Here is a 21,670-nt window from a genome sequence, read left to right on the forward strand (position 1 = left end):
TCTCTATGCCCCAGCGAACCAGCTTCGACCTGATGCTTTACCAGATCGCATCAATAGTGAACCTACCATCATTCTTGGAGATTTTAATGCCAGACATAAGAATATTGGTGGGTCTATAACAAACACCAATGGAACTAAACTAGTGAGATTGCTAAATGAGCATGATAATGTTCGAATTGTGGGCACTACTGAGCCTACTCACATATATGGTGGCATACTAGATCTGTGCCTTGGATTTAATACATCATATACGATGCATGACTCTGTCATAGTTGATGATCTTCTATCTGATCACTTCCCAAGACTAACAACTGTCAATCTTGATCACATCTCCAGCAATCAAGGAGCTAAATACAGAAGGAGGAAACTTATTCTCAAACCAGAACACAGAGACAACTTTATTAACCACTTAGATCAATGGTATAAGAATTACGAGCCCATTGGCACACAAAAATTTAATGATGATTTAATTACCACTATTGAGAGTGTTCTCACAGATCAAGTGGGCAGGAATAGGAAACAAAAACCCTCCACTATAAATAACAATAAAAAACAATGTAAATACTATAATGATTCACAGCTGCGCAATCTAACACATGCAGCTAGGAGGATTGGTAAAGCATACCGTGAATGTAGAACCCCAGACCTGCTCAGAACGTTCCAAGCTGCACTAACAAATGCAAGGAATAGAAAGGAAGAACTTAGGCAACAGGAATGGGAACAGTTTGTTAGTGGATTAAATAGGTCCACCCCTTTGAGTTTGGCTTGGAAAGGTATAAATAAAATAACCAGGAAAAAGACTGGCTATGTTGCTCATCCCTTTCCTCTTGAAAAAGCAAATGACCTCATAAATGACTGGTCCAAAACATCCAGGCATGAAAGCCTTCCATCTCATATTAGAAAAAAATTAGAGAGTACTTCTGAAGAAATGTTGAAACTGATTAATTTTATGAGCCAAAATATTGATGAGAGTGATTGCCTCTTTACCGAGTATGAATTAGATAATGCATTAACCAAAGGTCGATCAACTGCTCCTGGAGAGGATGGTATAACCTATGATATTCTCAGAACTCTAAGGCACGTGCCTGATAACCCTTTGTTGGCACTGTATAATCTCAGTTACATTGAGGGCGTTCTTCCTACTTCCTGGACCAATAGTCTCATTGTGCCTATCCCTAAGCCCCAACAGCCTGATACATTTAGGCCGATCTCCTTAACTAGTTGTCTTTGTAAAACTTTTGAAAGAATGATGCTTAACAGACTGTACTACAGAATCAGACATCAACTTTCCCCCTACCTCTATGGGTTCATGAAAGGTAAAAGTGTGCAGAACTGTATTTCCACCTTTCTCATTGCACACACCTCTACTAGTTTTACCACTTTTCTTGATCTAAAATCTGCATTTGATATTGCGAACAGAACCGTTATACTACATGAACTAGCCAAAATGAATATTGGTGGTAGCTTACTCTGCTGGATAATAGGATACCTGTCAAATAGAGTATCCTCTGTCCTTTACCAAGGCATCAGAAGTGATTCTAAAGAAATGTCTTTAGGTACACCGCAGGGAGGAGTTCTTAGTCCCATGCTATTTAATATTCTGATTAATGCTCTCCTAAATGCTCTATCTGCCTCACCTAAACATATAGCTATAAGCTATGCTGATGATATCATGATCCATACAACAGGGCATAAGAAGATGAATACCATTCTTAATGAAGTTCAAGCAATTTGTAATCGACTAGGCCTCATAATATCTTCCTCTAAAACTAAGATATTAACAAGCAAACGACATCCCCCACCCATCTATTTGCAGGGTGAAATCATTAGCTACGTTAAAACTTACAGATATCTTGGTGTAGATGTAGGCTTTAACAAATCCACTATACCACAACTAAACAAGAAATGTAAAGCTAGGCTAAATGCTCTCAAAGCTGTTGCTGGCTACAATCCCAACTATGGTGCAAATGTGAGAATCGTGAGAATGATGTACATAGCCTATGTTAGGTCCTTAATTGATTATGCTGCTCCCATGTTGATATTAGCTAGAGAAAGTTCTCTCCGACCCTTGGAGTTAATGCAAAATGAAGCTCTCAGGATTATTCTTGGCTGTCCCAGATCTACAAAAGATCTTAACATGAGGAAGGAGCTTGGTATTTCTAGTATCAGTGATAGGATTGTTGAAATTAACACTGTACTCGGTATTAGAATGTTGAGAAACGAACCAGACACTGTCACAGTGAATCTTACCAAGTGTCTAGAGGTAAATACACACAGATCTAAATGGATTGTGAAAACGTGCAATTGCATTAAGTTTTATAACCTGCATGAACTGTATCACTGTAGGCAACAAGAGCATTTCACCCCTCCATGGAAGATGTGTTCATTTAATATCACATACCTACAAGTCCCTCCCAAGAAGCTCGTTGCTAGTAATCCCTTCCTTAAATCTCTTGTTAGAGCAACTGCTCAAGAAGAAATTTCTCACCTAGCTGGTAGTAACAAGTTATCACAAGTTATATACACTGATGGATCTAAACAGGAGTCTTCTGGCAGGGCTGCATCTGCTCTTGTTGCCACCTCCCTAGTTAAGAACGATAATAAATTTGTTGAGTTAGGCATAAGAATTAACAACTGGGCGTGTACACTGCAAACTGAATTGTTTGCAATCCTAATGGCGCTAAAGCAATCTATGACACTGAGCTTGACTCTATCATCATTACTGATTCTATGTCATCATTGAAGGCTCTTGGCTCATATAATGACTCCAACAACATGCTCATTGGGAAAGCCAGGTATAGATACTCAAAAATTAGGGACAAAGGAATTAATGTACAATTGCTATGGATCCCATCACACATTGGATTACTCCTTCATGATAAAGTTGATATGTTAGGCAAGAAGAGTACCCAGAAGGAGAATGTAGAATATAACTTTGGTATAACTGTGTCTAGCATTAGGAATAATATTAGGAGAGAAGTAAATAATGAAAATGATTGTTATAGGAATGCAGTTAGAAGCCTGAGTAGATCTATAACCCACTATGATAACATGAACGTAGATAAGTATGTTTATGGAGCAACTTGCAATGTGAACAGACTGACTGATGTTGTAGTGGCCAGGCTTAGGCTTGGTTACAAGTACTTCTCGCAGTTTGGGAGACACACAGATGATGATCAAACTAAATGTAAATTATGTGATCAGGCATATGGTCACTCTCTTGAACACTATGTGCTTAATTGTCCACTTATTGAGGAATACAGAGACAGACAGTATAATAACCTATGTGACATGTCAAGATATCTTATTAATGAAAATAAGATACCAGATATACTAAGCAAATTTCCTAAATTTGCTTGTAACAGATAAGTGAACTATAGATATGTAGATATAAATCCATATGTATTCCTGTTAACCCTTTGGGGCCTAGTTCCTAGGCCTTTTGTGTATCCATATGCTCTCGCGCTACCGTCCACAGGATGGATATGGGGTGCACAATAAACTAGCCACTTCGGTGGCAAAATCTAAAAAAATCCTCTCTTCTCCAGGTGCAAACACGCTTATTATGACAATCCGACCTTTATTTTAATCCAAATAATCCTTGAATTTACACATATATATTCTCTCTTCTCCTTCCATAACTGATAATTCAACATTGTTGCTACCCCTTCCTTATTTCTAACTCTCTCAGATACTACTGACTTAATCACATTTATTTCTTCCCACCGAAACTCTCCTACCCCTTTCAGCTTTGTTTCGCTTAGGGCCAGGACATCCAACTTCTTTTCATTCATAACATCAGCAGTCATCTCTATCTTGTCATCTGCACTACCTACCTATATATATATATATATATATATATATATATATATATATATATATATATATATATATATATATATGTCGTGCCGAATAGGCAGAACTTGCGATCTTGGCTTAAATAGCAACGTTCATGTTGCCATATAGGACAAGCGAAAATTTGTGTATGCAATAATTTCGCCAAAATCATTCTGAACCTAACGAAAATAATATATTGCTCTGTGTTTGTTTAGTATTAAATTATTGTAAACAAATCTAAAACATATTTTGTTGGGTTAAGCTAAAATAAATTGCTCTTGTTATAATAAGGTTAGGTATGTTTTCTAAGATTCTTTTGGAGCAAATTTAAAAATTTTTACATTAACAGTCGTCAGGTGCAGTCCAGCACCTGCTACAAGTGGCGAGTGGTTCACAGTAATGGAAGGCGCATCAGAGTAAGGAAAGTTAAGAGTGAAGATCTGAAGGTAGGAAATCGCTTCTCTGTTGTTCAGGATGAATGTACTTCAGTGGCCAGTGAAGGTAAGGGTACTACTGCCCCTGCTAATGGAGGTAAGCGCATTCTTGTGGTTGGTGACTCTCAGGTAAGATATATTGACCGTGCTTTTTGTAATAGGAATAAGAAGATGAGAGATAGAGTGTGCTTCCCTGGAGCTGGTGTTGGGGACATTGTCAACAGGCTGGATAATATTATGTCAGGTAATGGGAACAAGCCCATTATCTGTCTCAGTGCTGGTGGAAATGATATTGGGAAGGGTAGGAGAGAAGAGCTGCTAGATAAGTACAGGTCAGCTATAGATTTCATTAAGTCTAAGGGAGGGATCCCAATCATATGTAGCATCTTGCCTAGAAGGGGAGTAGGAAATGAATGGTTGTCTAGGGCAATTGGTGTAAATTGCTGGCTAGACAGATACTGCAAGGAACTTGCAATCCCATTCATTGACAACTGGAACAACTTTTATGGCAAACATGATATGTATGCAAGGGATGGGGTACATCTCTCTGGGGCTAGGGTGGTAGCACTTGCAGACTCGATTGAGAAGGCCATTGGTGAAATGCCTATGATTTTAAACTGATGGAAGATAGAGGTATGGGTGTGTGTGGGAAACAAGCAGGTTGCAACACTTGGGTTGGAAACAGTAAATGTATAAAAGGCATTCAGCATGAAGTTATAAATAAAGACAATAGATCAGGTCAGCAAACAAAGGGGGACAGCAGAGGGCAGCAAGGGACTAGCTCCCTTAAGGTTTACTATACTAATAGCAGGAGTGTAAGAAATAAGATAGATGAGCTAAGATTAATTGCAAGTGCAGGAAACATAGATATTATTACTATAACAGAGACCTGGCTCAATCTGAAAGATAGAGAGATGCCCTCTGAATGTCACATACAAGGCTATAAATTATTCCACACTGACAGGGTCAACAGGAAAGGTGGTGGAGTAGTGATGTATGTCAGAGACAATTTAAATTGTTGTGTTAGACAAGATACTAAATTAGAAGCGTCAGCCACTGAATCTGTTTGGTTACAGCTTCTCGAGGGCCGAGAAAAACTAATTTTGGGTGTGATTTACAGGGCCCCAAATCTTGATAGGGAGTGCAGTAAACTTCTATGGGACGAAATTCGTAAGGCATCTACATACGAAAATGTTGTGCTAATGGGAGATTTCAACTATAGACAGATTAACTGGAGCAATTTGACAGGAAATTTAGAGTCAGGTGACTTTCTTGATACGATCCAGGATTGTTTTTTAAAACAGTTTGTGACAGAGCCAACTAGGGGAAATAACCTCCTTGACTTGGTTCTTGCCAGTAGGGAAACACTAATTAATAATCTTGAGGTTAATGATGAGCTTGGGGAAAGTGATCACAAATCACTCAGTTTTAATATATCATGGAATTCCCCTAATAATGGCAATCAAGTCTCCGTCCCTGACTTTCGCTTGGCTGATTTCATAGGACTGAAAAATTACTTAGGTGGGCTGAACTGGAATGACCTGACTAAGGGTCAGGTAGGTGGTGATGGTTGCCGATATGATGCTTTCCAGGGCATAGTTCTAGCTGCTCAGTCAAATTATGTTCCAAATAGGGAAATCAGATCAAACAAAAATGATCCTAAATGGATGAACAATAGATTAAAATATCTGATTGGTCAAAAGAGAGGCATATATAGGCAAATCAAAAGAGGAGAGGGGCAATTGAGAAATCGATATATTCAGTTAAAGAGAGAAATAAAAAAGGGAATTAGAAAAGCAAAAAGAGATTATGAGGTTAAAGTTGCAAGAGAATCGAAGACTAACCCAAAAGGATTCTTTCAGGTATACAGAAGTAAGATCAGGGACAAGATAGGCCCACTCAAAAGTTCCTCGGGTCAGCTCACTGACAGTGATAAGGAAATGTGTAGAATTTTTAACACATACTTCCTTTCAGTTTTTACACAGGAGGATACCAGCGATATTCCAGTAATGATAAATTATGTAGAACAGGACGATAATAAACTGTGCACTATTAGGGTCACAAGTGACATGGTCCTTAGGCAAATAGATAAATTAAAACCTAACAAATCCCCAGGCCCTGATGAACTGTATGCAAGGGTTCTAAAGGAATGTAAAGAGGAGCTTAGCACACCTTTGGCTAATCTTTTCAACATATCACTACAAACTGGCATGGTGCCAGATAAGTGGAAAATGGCAAATGTGATACCTATTTTCAAAACAGGTGACAGGTCCTTAGCTTCGAACTATAGACCAATAAGCCTAACCTCCATAGTGGGAAAATTTATGGAATCAACAATTGCCGAGGCAGTTCGTAGCCACCTTGAAAAGCAAAAATTAATCAACGAATCTCAGCATGGTTTTACAAAGGGGCGTTCCTGCCTTACGAATTTATTAACTTTTTTCACTAAGGTATTTGAGGAGGTAGATCATGGTAATGAATATGATATTGTGTATATGGACTTCAGTAAGGCTTTTGACAGGGTCCCACATCAGAGACTATTGAGGAAAATTAAAGCACATGGAATAGGAGGAGAAATTTTTTCCTGGATAGAGGCATGGTTGACAAATAGGCAGCAGAGAGTTTGCATAAATGGGGAGAATCAGAGTGGGGAAGCGTCATGAGCGGTGTTCCACAGGGGTCAGTGTTGGGCCCCCTGCTGTTCACAATCTACATAAACGACATAGATGAGGGAATAAAGAGCGACATCGGCAAGTTTGCCGATGACACCGAAATAGGCCGTCGAAGAATTCATTCTGACGAGGACATTCGAGCACTCCAGGAAGATTTGAATAGACTGATGCAGTGGTCGGAGAAGTGGCAGATGCAGTTTAATATAGACAAATGCAAAGTTCTAAATGTTGGACAGGACAATAACCATGCCACATATAAACTAAATAATGTAGATCTTAATATTACGGATTGCGAGAAAGATTTAGGAGTTCTGGTTAGCAGTAATCTGAAACCAAGACAACAGTGCATAAGTGTTCGCAATAAAGCTAATAGAATCCTTGGCTTCATATCAAGAAGCATAAATAATAGGAGTCCTCAGGTTGTTCTTCAACTCTATACATCCTTGGTTAGGCCTCATTTAGATTATGCTGCACAGTTTTGGTCACCGTATTACAGAATGGATATAAATTCTCTGGAAAATGTACAAAGGAGGATGACAAAGTTGATCCCATGTATCAGAAACCTTCCCTATGAGGATAGACTGAGGGCCCTGAAACTGCACTCTCTAGAAAGACGTAGAATTAGGGAAGGTATGATTGAGGTGTATAAATGGAAGACAGGAATAAATAAAGGGGATGTAAATAGTGTGCTGAAAATATCTAGCCTAGACAGGACTCGCAGCAATGGTTTTAAGTTGGAAAAATTCAGATTCAGGAAGGATATAGGAAAGTACTGGTTTGGTAATAGAGTTGTGGATGAGTGGAACAAACTCCCAAGTACCGTTATAGAGGCCAGAACGTTGTGAAGCTTTAAAAATAGGTTGGATAAATACATGAGTAGATGTGGGTGGGTGTGAGTTAGACCTGATAGCTTGTGCTACCAGGTCGGTTGCCGTGTTCCTCCCTTAAGTCAATGTGACCTGACCTGACTAGGTTGGGTGCATTGGCTTAAGCCGGTAGGAGACTTGGACCTGCCTCGCATGGGCCAGTAGGCCTTCTGCAGTGTTCCTTCGTTCTTATGTTCTTATGTTCTTAACATTAATGAAAAAAATATATCTTTAAACGTATATGAGAAAATTTTAGAAATGACTTAATTTTAAATAAGTTCTTGCTAATTGGCCAGTTTTACATATTTGGCACGACATATATGTATATACGTATATATATATATATATGTCGTGCCGAATAGGCAGAACTTGCTATCTTGCCTTAAATAGCAACGTTCATCCTGCCATATAAGACAAGTGAAAATTTGTGTATGCAATAATTTCGCCAAAATCATTCTGAACCTAACGAAAAAAATATATTTCACTGTGTTTGTTTAGTATTAAATTACTGTAAACAAATCTAAAATATATTTAGTTGGGTTAGGCTAAAATAAATTGTTCTTGTTATAATAAGGTCAGGTAAGTTTTCTAAGATTCTTTTGGTGCAAAATTATAAATTTTTACATTAACATTAATGAAAAAAATATATCTTTAAACGTATAAGAGAAAATTTTAGAAAGGACTTAATTTTAAATGAGTTCTTGCTAATTGACCAGTTTTACATATTCGGCACGACATATATATATATATATATATATATATATATATATATATATATATATATCGTGCCGAATAGGCAGAACTTGCGATCTTGGCTTAAATAGCAACGCTCATCTTGCCATATAGGACAAGTGAAAATTTGTGTATGCAATAATTTCGCCAAAATCATTCTGAACCTAACGAAAAAAATATATTTCACCGTGTTTGTTTAGTATTAAATTATTGTAAACAAATCTAAAATATATTTAGTTGGGTTAGACTAAAATAAATTGCTCTTGTTATAATAAGGTTAGGTAAGTTTTTTAAGATTCTTTTGGTGCAAAATTAAAAATTTTTACATTAACATTAATGAAAAAAATATATCTTTAAACGTATAAGAGAAAATTTCAGAAAGAACTTAATTTTATATGAGTTCTTGCTAATTGACCAGTTTTACATATTCGGCACGACATATATATATATATATATATATGTATATAAATATGTATATATATATATATATATATATATATATATATATATATATATATATATATATATATATACATATATATTTATTTATTTATATATATATACATATATTTATATATATATATATATATATATATATATATATATATATATATATATATATATATATATATATATATATATATATATATATAATGTCGTGCCGAATATGTAAAACTCGTCAATTAGCAAGAACTCATTTAAAATTAAGTCCTTTCTAAAATTTTCTCTTATACGTTTAAAGATATATTTTTTTCATTAATGTTGATGTAAAAATTTATAATTTTGCACCAAAAGGAACTTAGAAAACTTACATAACCTTATTATAACAAGCGCAATTTATTTTAGCCTAACCCAGCTAAATATATTTTAAATACGTTTACACTAATTTAGTATTAAACAAACACAATCAAATATATTTTTTTCGTTAGGCTCAGAATGATTTTGCCGAATTTTTCGCATACACAAATTTTCACATGCCCTATATGGCAAGATGAGCGTTGCTATTTAAGCCAAGATCGCAAGTTGTGCCTATTCGGCACGACATATACACACACACACACACACACACATATATATATATATATATATATATATATATATATATATATATATATATATATATATATATATATATATATATATATATATATATATATGTCGTGCCGAATATGTAAAACTGGTCAATTAGCAAGAACTCATTTAAAATTAAGTCCCTTCTGAAATTTTCTCTTATACGTTTAAAGATATATATTTTTCATTAATGTTAATGTAAAAATTTATAATTTTGCATCAAAAGAATCTTAGAAAACTTACCTAACCTTATTATAACAAGAACAATTAATTTAGCTTAACCCAACTAAATATATTTTAGATTTGTTTACAGTAATTTAATAATAAACAAACACAGTGAAATATATTTTTTTCGTTAGGTTCAGAATGAATTTGGCGAAATTATTGCATACACAAATTTTCACTTGTCCTATATGGCAAGATGAGCGTTGCTATTTAAGCCAAGATCGCAAGTTCTGCCTATTCGGCACGACATATATATATATATATATATATATATATATATATATATATATATATATATATATATATATATATATATATATATATATATATTTATCACACTGGCCGATTCCCACCAAGGCAGGGTGGCCCGAAAAAGAAAAACTTTCACCATCATTCACTCCATCACTGTCTTGCCAGAAGGGTGCTTTACACTACAGTTTTTAAACTGCAACATTAACACCCCTCCTTCAGAGTGCAGGCACTGTACTTCCCATCTCCAGGACTCAAGTCCGGCCTGCCGGTTTCCCTGAACCCCTTCATAAATGTTACTTTGCTCACACTCCAACAGCACGTCAAGTATTAAAAACCATTTGTCTCCATTCACTCCTATCAAACACGCTCACGCATGCCTGCTGGAAGTCCAAGCCCCTCGCACACAAAACCTCCTTTACCCCCTCCCTCCAACCTTTCCTAGGCCGACCCGAACCCCGCCTTCCTTCCACTACAGACTGATACACTCTTGAAGTCATTCTGTTTCGCTCCATTCTCTCTACATGTCCGAACCACCTCAACAACCCTTCCTCAGCCCTCTGGACAAAAGGTTTGGTAATCCCGCACCTCCTCCTAACTTCCAAACTACGAATTCTCTTCATTATATTCACACCACACATTACCCTCAGACATGACATCTCGACTGCCTCCAGCCTTCTCCTCGCTGCAACATTCATCACCCATGCTTCACACCCATATAAGAGTGTTGGTAAAACTATACTCTCATACATTCCCCTCTTTGCATCCAAGGACAAAGTTCTTTGTCTCCAGAGACTCCTAAGTGCACCACTCACTCTTTTCCCCTCATCAATTCTATGATTCACCTCATCTTTCATAGACCCATCCGCTGACACGTCCACTCCCAAATATCTGAATACATTCACCTCCTCCATACTCTCTCCCTCCAATCTGATATCCAATCTTTCATCACCTAATCTTTTTGTTATCCTCATAACCTTACTCTTTCCTGTATTCACTTTTAATTTTCTTCTTTTGCACACCCTACCAAATTCATCCACCTATATATATATATATATATATGTAATATATATAATAGATTTTGTAAGGCATGAGCATATAATAGAAGTGACAAGAGTGAGAGAAGACAACCGCCGCCATAATTAAACTTGGGAAGAGTGATGTAAAACTTGGGAAGAGTGATGTAAAACTTGGGAAGAGTGATGTAAAACTTGGGAAGAGTGATGTAAAACTTGGGAAGAGTGATGTAAAACTTGGGAAGAGTGATGTAAAACTTGAGAGGTGTGTTGTTAAACTTGGGAAGTGTGATGTTAAACTTGGGAGGTGTGTTGTTAAACTTGGGAAGAGTGATGTTAAACTTGGGATGTGTGATGTTAAACTCGGCAAAAGTGATGTTAGACTCGAGAAGAGTGATGTTATACTCGGGAAGAGTGATGTTAAACTCGGCAGGAGTGATGTTAGACTCGAGAAAAGTGATGTTAAAATCGGGAAGAGTGATGTCAAACTCGGGAAGTGTGATGTTAAACTCGGGAAGTGTGATGTTAAATTCGGGAAGAGTGGTGTTAAACTCGGGAAGTGTGATGTTAAACTCGTGAAGTGTGATGTTAATTAAACTTGGGAAGAGTGATGTTAAACTCGGGAAGCTTGACCTTAAATTCGGGAAGTGTGATCTTAAACTCGGGATGAGTGATGTTAAATTCGGGAAGTGTGATGTTAAACTCGGGAAGTGTGATGTTAAACTCGGGAAGAGTGATGTCAAACTCGGGAAGTGTGATAAACTCGGGATGAGTGATGTTAAACTCGGGATGTGTGATGTTAAACTCGTGAAGAGTGATGTTAAACTCGGAAGGAGTGATGTTAAACTCGGGAAGTGTGATGTTAAACTTGGGAAGAGAGGTGTTAATCTCGGGAAGAGTGATGTTACACTTTGTAAGAGTAATGTTAAACTTTGCACTTGGTGGGGTTGACCTCCAGGAGCCAATTGCTGGACCAGGTCTGCAGCCTGTCCTGATCCCTTTGTAGTTCTGCCTGGTCATCGTCCGATTGAATTCTTCTCATCAACTTCACATCATGTGTGATCTGTGTGTGGGTGTGAATGTGTGTGTGGAACTATATGAGTGGATTTATTAAGGGTGTGAAAAATAGTGTTTTGGATTGTATGTTATGGTGTATGAGTGTGTAAGTGGAGTTTGCGTGTGACACGTGGTCTTCCTTGCTCCTCTACCTGACCTGACCCACAACCACTTGTGTGTACTCACCTAATTGTACTCACATAATCATAGTTGCAGGGGTCGAGACAGCTCCCGGCCCCCGCCTCTCCACTGATCGCTACTAGGTCCTCTCTCTCTCTGCTTCCTGAGCTTTGTAATGCCTCGTCTTAAAGCTATGTATGGTTTTTACCTCCACTGCATCACTTTCTAGGCTATTCCACTTCCTGACGACTCAGTGATTGAAGAAATACTTCCTAACATCCCTGTGACTCGGCTGAGTCTTCAGCTTCCATTTGTGACCCCTTGTTTCTGTGTCCTCTCTGGAACATCCTGTCTCTGTCCACCTTATCTATTCCACGCAGTGACTCACGAAATCGTAATGACACGATTGCAAACAAACCATACCACGGGCGGGATTGAACCCTCGGTCAGAGAGTTTCAAAACTCCAGACCGTCGCGTTAGCCACTGGACCAGCTAGCCACAATAAGATTCGTCCAACTAAGTATATTTCTACTCCATAGGAAGGTTGGCATAGGCATCACTGTGACCACAGATGCAAGTTTTTACAGACAAATCTCCAGCTAGCGTGGCCGTGACGAACTCTAGCTCAAGTCCCCTCAATGCCGTCAATGCATCTTTAGTCACAGTGGTGCCTATGCTAACCTTCCTATGGTGTAGAAATATACCTAGTTGGACGAATCTTATTGTGGCTAGCTGGTCCAGTGACTAACGCGACAGTCTGGAGTTTTGAGACTCTCTGACCGCAGGTTCAATCCCGCCCGTGGTATGGTTTATTCCACGCACTATTTTGTATGTCGTTATCATGTCTCCCCTAACCCTCCTGTCCTCCAGTGTCTTCAGTCCGATTTTCTTCAACCTTTCGTCGTAGGACATTCCCCTGAGATCCGGAACTAGCCTTGTTGCAAACCTTTGTACTTTCTCTAAATTCTTGACGTGCTTGACCAGGTGTGGGTTACAAACCGGCGCTGCATACTCCAGTATGGGCCTAACGTACAGTGTACAGAGTACAGTGTCTTGAACTATTCCTTACTAAGGTATCGGAACGCTATTCTCAGGTTTTTCAGGAGCCCATATGCTGCAGCAGTTATCTGGTTGATGTGTGCCTCCGGAGACATGCTCGGTGTTATGGTCACTCTAAGATCTTTCTCCTTGAGTGAGGTTTGCAATCTTTGTCCACCTAGCCTATGCTCTGCCTGCGGTCTTCTTTGCCCTTCCCCAATCTTCATGACTTTGCATTTGGCACTGTTGAATTCGAGAAGCCAGTTGCTGGACCACGTGTCCAGCCTGTCCAGGTCTCTTTGTAGTCCTGCCTGTTCCTCATCTGATTTAATTTTTCTCATTAGCATCACATCATCTGCGAACAGGGACACTTCAGAGTCTATCCTTTCCATCATGTCATTCACATATATCAGAAATAGCACTGATCCTAGGACGGACCCCTGTGGGACCCCGCTCGTCACTGGCGCCCACTATGATACCTCTTTACGCGCGTGTGTGTGTGTGTGTGTACTCACCTATATGTGGTTGGAGGAGTCGAGTCATAGCTCCTGGCCCCGCCTCTTCACTGGTCGATACTAATTCACTCTCTCCCTACTCCATGATCTTTGTCATACCTCTTCTTAAAGTTATTTATGGAATTGCTTTCACTACTTCACTCTCCAGATTATTCCACTTCCTGAGAAGTCTAAGGCTAAAGAAATACTTCCTAATATCCCTAAGGCACATCGGGGTTTTCAGCTTTCAATTGTGGCCCCTTGTTCCTGTTTCTCATCTCTGAAACATTCGATCGCTGTCCTCCATGTCAATGCCTCTCAGTATTTTATATGTTGTTATCATGTCCCCTCTATCTCTTCTATCCTCTAGTGTCATCAGGTTGAATTCCCTTAACCTCTCCTCGTAAGACAGACCCCCTCAGTTCCGGAGCTAATCGTGTTGCAAATTTTTGTACTTTCTTCAATTTCTTGACGTGTTTGACTAGGTGAAGGTTCCATACTGGCGCTGCATATTCCAGTATAGGCCTTACGTACACGGTGTACAATGTCGTGAATGACTCCTTACTCAGATGTCTAAACGCAAATCTCAGGTTTGCCAATCTCCCATATGCTGCAGCAGTTATTTGATTGATGTGTGCCTCAGGGGACATGTTCGTTATAATGCTTACCCTAAGAAACTTTTCTTTAATTGACGTTTGAAGCTTTTGATTTCCTAACCTGTACGCTGTCTACGGTCTTCTGTGTCCTTCCCCAATCTTCATGGCCTTACACTTACTGGGGTTAAACTCCAGGAGCCATTTGTCGGACCATACTTGTAGTCTGTCCAGATCCCCTTGTAATCTTAACTGATCCTCGCCCACTTGTATTCTCCTCATCAGTTTCACATCATCAGCGAACAGTGACACTTCTGAATCTATTCCTTCCACCATGTCATTCACGTAAACAAGAAACAGCACCGGGCCTAGGACTGAACCTTGTGGAACCCCACTCTACACATGCACTCATTCTGACACTTCAGCACGTACCAGCACTCGTTGTTTCCTTCCTGTCAGATATTCCCTGATCCATTACTTTCCCTGTTATTCCTGCCTGCTCCTCTAATTTTTGCACCAGTCTCTTGTGTGGTACTGTGTCAAAAGCCTTCTTGCAGTCTAAAAAGATGTAATCTACCCATCCCTCTCTCTCCTGTCTTACTTCTGTTACCTTATCATAGAACTCAAGAAGATTTGTGACACAGGATTTCCCATCTCTGAAGCCGTGCTGACTGTCATATATGGGCCCAATCTTTTCAATGTGTTCCACCACTTTTCTCCTGATAATCTTCTCCGTGACTTTACATACTATATAAGTCAGTGACATTGGTCTGTAGTTTAATGCTGCCTGTCTGTCTCTTTTCTTAAAAATTGGAACTACATGTCCTGTCTTCCACGCCTCAGGCAACTGCCCAGTTTCGATAGATTTACTGAAGATTGCCGCTAGTGGCACACACAGTTCCTCTGCTCCCTCTCTCAGTATCCATGGAGATATGTTATCTTTGAGGTATCTAGTTCGTCTAGCAATTTCTTCACCTCTACCTTGGTTATGTGCATTGTGTCCAGCACCTGCTGGTGCACCCTACTTCCACAGTTTGCTGGAAGCATTCATGACTGTATTGTGAACACTTCTCTAAATCTTGTGTTTAGTTCATCAAATACTTTTTGGTCACTCACTGTGAGCTCCCCTCCTTCTTTCCTCAGCCTGATTACCTGGTCCTTGACTGTTTTATTCCTAAAGTGACTGTATAACAACTTTGGTTCAGATTTGGCTTTTGATGCTATGTCGTTCTCGTATTGCCTCTGGGCCTCTCTCCTTACCCCTGCATATTCGTTTCTGGTTCTTCTGCTTAACTCCTTCTTCTCTTGAGTCCTTTGCCTTCTATACTTTTTCCATGCTCTAGCACACTTGGCTTTGGCCTCTTTACACCTCCAGTTAAACCATGGGTTAACCCTGGTCTTACCATTTTTCTGTTGCCCTTCAGTATGAACCTCTCCTCTGCCTCCCTGCACTTCGTGGTCTCTATTTCCATCATTTCACTTACTGTCGTTTCATCTAGTTCTCTTTCTCACTGCACTTCATGCAGGAAACTTCTCATTCCTATGTAGTCCCCTTTTTGAAGTTCGGTTTCTCTCTTTGTTCTCGTGATGCTTCGTTCTCCACTGTTAACTCTACAACTTATTCAAAACTCAGAGCATCATGATCACTAGCACCAAGGGGTCTTTCGTGGGTGATATCCCCTATGTCTGAACTATTCAAGGTGAAAATGAGATCCAGCCTTGCTACAACATCCTCTCCTCTCTCTCTTTGCTTGTATCCTTAACAGTCTCCAACATCGTAGCCCTCCATGTTTCTTGTCCTCCACGTGGCTCTAGGTTTTCCCAGTCAGTCTCTTAATGATTGAAATCCCCCATTATAAGCAATTTTGTCCTACCCATATAAGCCACTTCAGCTAGTGTATACACCTGGGAGGGTGGGAAGCAGGGTGGAATATTATGGAAGGCTGCTGTGATTGTGGAATTAGTGCTTAGGAGGGTGGTGGCTATGGAGTGTATTTCATTTCTGTTTTCTATGTTTGGTTGATATGTGTTGACAGGGGTTGAGAGGTTTCTGTAAGCATTTGCGTTTGATGTTCCCCCAAAGACTGAGCTTTCCTGTCTGTCGTTGCTTGTCCTGTCTCTTTTCTTCCACTGGTTTTTGTCTTGCTCTCACTTTCAGTTATTCCCATTCCTTTCTTGTTCTCTCTCGACTGAGACACTTTTTGATAGTGGTTTCTGTTGTAGTATCCAGTTCCGTACCACATCTGTCTTGAATGTTAATCTGATTGGTCGATTTCTTTCCCTCGAATACCCCCCAAGTCTGTGAAAATTTTCTACCTGAGACATGTCCTTCTCTCCTGTTATTGCAATGATGTTCTTAATCTATGTTTCCTCCCATAGGTCTGCCCTTCAGCCTCCTGAAATCCATGAATAATTATTGATTTCTCCCTCTCTTCTTCCCATTTCTTTTCCCTCCGTATCTCTAGATCTGATTTAAGCATCACCTTTGCTATTTCCCTAATCATCTCCCAGACACCCTGATGGCCTGATATTACTGCTGCAAAAGACTGCTTAGCTCCATCCCTTCCTGCATCCCCTCGCTGACTGCTGATGTTCCCATTTCAGTCATCTTGCTCCTTTCGGACCAGATTTTATATCCTGCTTCAGCACATCCATTTCGTCCTCTAGTCTGCGTGTGTGTGTGTGTGTGTGTGTGTGTGTGTGTGTGTGTGTGTGTGTGTGTGTGTGTGTGTGTGTGTGTGTGTGTGTGTGTGTGTGTGTGTGTGTGTGTGTGTGTGTGTGTGTACACACCTAGTTGTACTCACCTAGTTGAGGTTGCAGGGGTCGAGTCCGAGATCCTGGCCCCGCCTCTTCACTGGTCGCTACTAGGTCACTCTCCCTGAACCGTGAGCTTTATCATACCTCTGCTTAAAGCTATGTATGGATCCTGCCTCCACTACATCGCTTCCCAAACTATTCCACTTGCTGATTACTCTGTGGCTGAAGAAATACTTCCTAACATCCCTGTGATTCATCTGTGTCTTCAACTTCCAACTGTGTCCCCTTGTTACTGTATCCAATCTCTGGAACATCCTGTCTTTGTCCACCTTGTCAATTCCTCTCAATAATTTGTATGTCGTTATCATGTCCCACCTATCTCTCCTGTCCCCCAGTGACGTCAGGTTGATTTCCCTTAACCTCTCCTCGTAGGACATACCTCTTAGCTTTGGGACTAGTCTTGTTGCAAACCTTTGCACTTTCTCTAATTTCTTTACGTGCTTGGCTAGGTGTGGGTTCTAAACTGGTGCCGCATACTCCAATATGGGCCTAACGTACACGGTGTACAGGGTCCTGAACGATTCCTTATTAAGGTGTCGGAATGCTGTTCTGAGGTTTGCTAGGCGCCCATATTGTGCAGCCGTTATTTGGTTGATGTGCGCTTCAGGAGATGTGCGTGGTGTTATACTCACCCCAAGATATTTTTCCTTGAATGAGGTTTGTAGTCTCTGGCCCCCTAGACTGTACTCCATCTGCAGTCTTCTTTGCCCTTCCCCAATCTTCATGACTTTGCACTTAGTGGGATTGAACTCCAGGAGCTAATTGCTGGACCAGGTCTGCAGCCTGTCTAGATCCCTTTGTAGTTCTGCCTGGTCTTCGATCGAATGAATTCTTCTCATCAACTTCACGTCATCTGCAAACAGGGACACCTCAGAGTCTATTCCTTCCGTGATGTTCACAAATACCAAAAACAGTACTGGTCCTAGGAATGACCCTTGTGGGACCCCGCTGGTCACAGGTGCCCACTCTGACACCTCGCCACGTGCCATGACTTGCTGCTGTCTTCATTGTAGTGATCCATTGTAGTGCCTTCCCTGTTATCCCTGCTTTGTCCTCCGGTTTTTGCACTAATCTCTTGTATGGAACAGTGCCAAACTGTCGTGTGGGGTTCGGTAGGAGATTGATGGATAAGGCAAACTGTAGACAGCCTGTACTGTCTGCACAGGCAGCCCATGCTGTCTGCCAGCATAGTTAATATTTCACGCAATGCTGGTGCTGCCACCTATATGCGTTGCCACTTCAGCCTGCCTGCCCTTGCCATGCTCTCACTCACACAGCGGCCTAGCAGGAAGACACAAGGTCTACTCCTATCTCTCTCTCATGGGATGGCCCTCCCGGGCCATGGGCACAACACACAAGCCTGAGTACCCACTACAACATTAACAATAAAGTAAGAAGCCTCCGAAGACTTCTATCATTTAACCACCCGCTACCAGAACTCCAAATAATCCTGTTATAAATGGTGGAAAGCGGTGGTCGCAGCAGTGTGTTTGCCCAGAGAGAGGAAGGAAGGAATGAATGAAGTTGTTCACTTCATCCCCCTACACAACAAACATATGTCTCTCAACGAGTTATCCTGATGTCGTGTCTGCACGTTTGAGCATCCAGACACAGGTACAAGCAGGATCCAGGCCGAAATTTGCTGAAATGCTCCGAGAATTGTAAGTGACCCCACACTACAGCGTCCCATGCTGTTTCCCAAGTCACGTGTTCAGCATCACTTGTATGTTGCTGCTTTTGTTGTTCAGCTCAGCACAGCTGTTTCAGCAAGCCAGAGGTGAGTTTCGTGGTGATTTCTGCGTCCAGTGTGTTTCCCTGTGTTTGTGGGTGGGAGGAGGAGAGACAGCCAGATGCTCCCTCACCATACACTCACCCACTCTCCTCACCACCACACTACCATACACTCACCACTGCCCACTCCATCTGCTGTGTTTTCTGCTGTTTTCCATGTGAATTCATTGCCAGAGCTGTGTATCCGAGTGCCCGAGGCCACTCGAAGCTACGTGGATCAGCATGCCACGTAGATCACGACACCACATGGATCCCGATGCCACGTGGGTGTGGGCGACGTCACGTGGATCTACAAACCACGTGAGTTACCGAGCCAGATATCCCAGGCCACATGCTGTGGTCTGCTGCCCGCATCACATTGACGTCACCGACGATGCTGCCCAACTTCATGACATCACGATGTCTGCCTGACGTCACCTCGAGATGTCTGCTGACATCAGTGCTGCTGACGTCACCTCACAATATCACGCCTGACATCACATGATGTCACATCGAGTGTTTCTAGTAATTATTTCAGTATTGTCGAGAAGATTGAGAGAAGATAAATGTCGTGTGTTAATTAATTCCTCTCAGTCAGTGTTCTCACATGTTGTACCGCATGTACCGCGGGTGTGTTTAAAGTTTCTGTGTGTCCAGTGAGGTCTGAGCCAGACCTGAGTAGCACCACTGTGTTAAGTCACCCGTGTGACCAGTGTGTTTGACAGCTATCAGACAGCCCCGAGTGACCAAGCCCTCTTGTACAGAAAGCTTTTATGCTCGTCGCTCGTGATGTTCTGCAGAATCGTACCTGCTACGATTCCCATCGAGATTTGTTTCACTTCACCTCCAAACCGTCAGAGTGCAGTTATATATAGAGAAACAAGTCTGGGGACGCTTAGACTAACCTCTGCTATAATTCCAATTGCCCAGAGAATGATACTCGCCAAGCCGCAGTTAGCCCTGTCGGCAGGCGCTGTGTCAGCCTCGTGTCACAAGCTTCAGTGAGCAGCCTGCACAAAGATGATGTCACTTTGACTGCTAGCTCTCTCACTGCAGTCTGGTGTTGATGTTACGACTCCCAGATGTTTCGCCCAGTCGTCTCTGCCACGACTCGCTCCACAACTCACTCCATGCTCGCCGGCAGTGACAGCCCAGCGACAGTACCAGTCGAGAAGTGTCCTCCTGAGTCGCTTGCCAGAAGTCCTGCCCAGTTGCCGAGTTTTGTCGCCGCCTCACTCGAGGGCACCAGCATGTCGTGCCCCAGGTTGAGTGAAAACCTGCAGCGACTCCTACGACGACTGCTTCACCGTTCCAGAGGAGACCGTACCCTGTTATGTCACAGCTCAGCCGCAGCAATGTCTCCCGTGTTGCAGTATGTGTCCAGACGCAGGAAGGCATGCAGTGATGCCCATCGACGCTCACAGCCTTTGACCACGATTTTTAGCACACCGCACATGTTTTTTTCTTCCCTCCCTGTAGGAAGTTTTTTTTCCATGTCCATATGTATATAAATGTTTTTTGTTTTGTGCTCTGTGTAATGTTCCTACGAGAGAGAGACCAAGTTTCTTTTACCACAAGTATTGTCGCGTCGGGACGACGCGTGGTAGGTGGCTGAGCATATGTAAACAGCCTGTACTGTCTGCACAGACAGTCCATGCTGTCTGCCAGCTTAGTTCATATTTCGTGCCATGCTTGTGCTGCCACCTATAGGCGTTGCCACTTCAGCCTGCCTGCCCTTGCCATGCTCTCACTCACACAGCGGCCTAGCAGGAAGACAGAAGGCCTACTAGCTCTCTCTCTCATGGGATGGCCCTGCCCAGGCCATGGGCACAACACACAAGCCTGTGTACCCACCACGACATTTTCAATAAACAAAGAAGCCTCCGAAGTATATCATTTGAACCCCGCTACCATACTGCCAAACAAACTGGTTATAAAACTCACTTGTTGGATGGTAACGCTATATTGTCAGATTGTGGTAATGGGAGATGGAGGGAGCCCAGCCTGCCGTGTTCTGCCTTCTTCTATGCCTATGCATCGACTGAGAGGGAGGCAGCTTGTCATACTGACTCATGCTGTATCCCGTGACGTCATACAGTCACTCGGCCTAGGGATCTTCTATATAAAGCACATGGATGGTACTATGATATGCTATACAACACATATAAGGGGATCAGCAACTATGCTGACAGCTCAGCACAACCTACTGGAAGGTTAGCCAGATGGACCTTGACTATCCAAGAGTTCAATCCCACTTATGAACATTTACCTGGCAAGTCAAATGTAGTCGCAGATGCTTTATCGCGACACGTTAGTGTAGTTACTGCGGATCCTCCATTTACTGCATAGGATGTAAAGAATGCCCAAAGAACAGATCCCATGTGGTCTGGTGTGATTCGATTCCTGCTCCAGGAAGATCTTATTCTGACTGTGAAGCCACCAGCACCCATCAGTGACTTTGTAATGAGCCAAGAATTACTGTATCGAACAGCCAAGTTGGGTACTCCAAGTAGAAGAGTGTACCAGTTAGTAATTCCACAGTCACTAGTGAATGTAGCTCTACAGCTAGTTCACGATGCACCAGGTGTTGCACACCCTGGTATGGATCGTTCTGTGAAACAAGCCAGAATGAAATACTTTTGGCCACGTATGGCAACTGACATTTCCGAGTATGTTAAG

The sequence above is a fragment of the Cherax quadricarinatus genome, chromosome 42, assembly GCF_038502225.1.
Source record: "Cherax quadricarinatus isolate ZL_2023a chromosome 42, ASM3850222v1, whole genome shotgun sequence".
NCBI classification, from domain to species: domain Eukaryota; kingdom Metazoa; phylum Arthropoda; class Malacostraca; order Decapoda; family Parastacidae; genus Cherax; species Cherax quadricarinatus.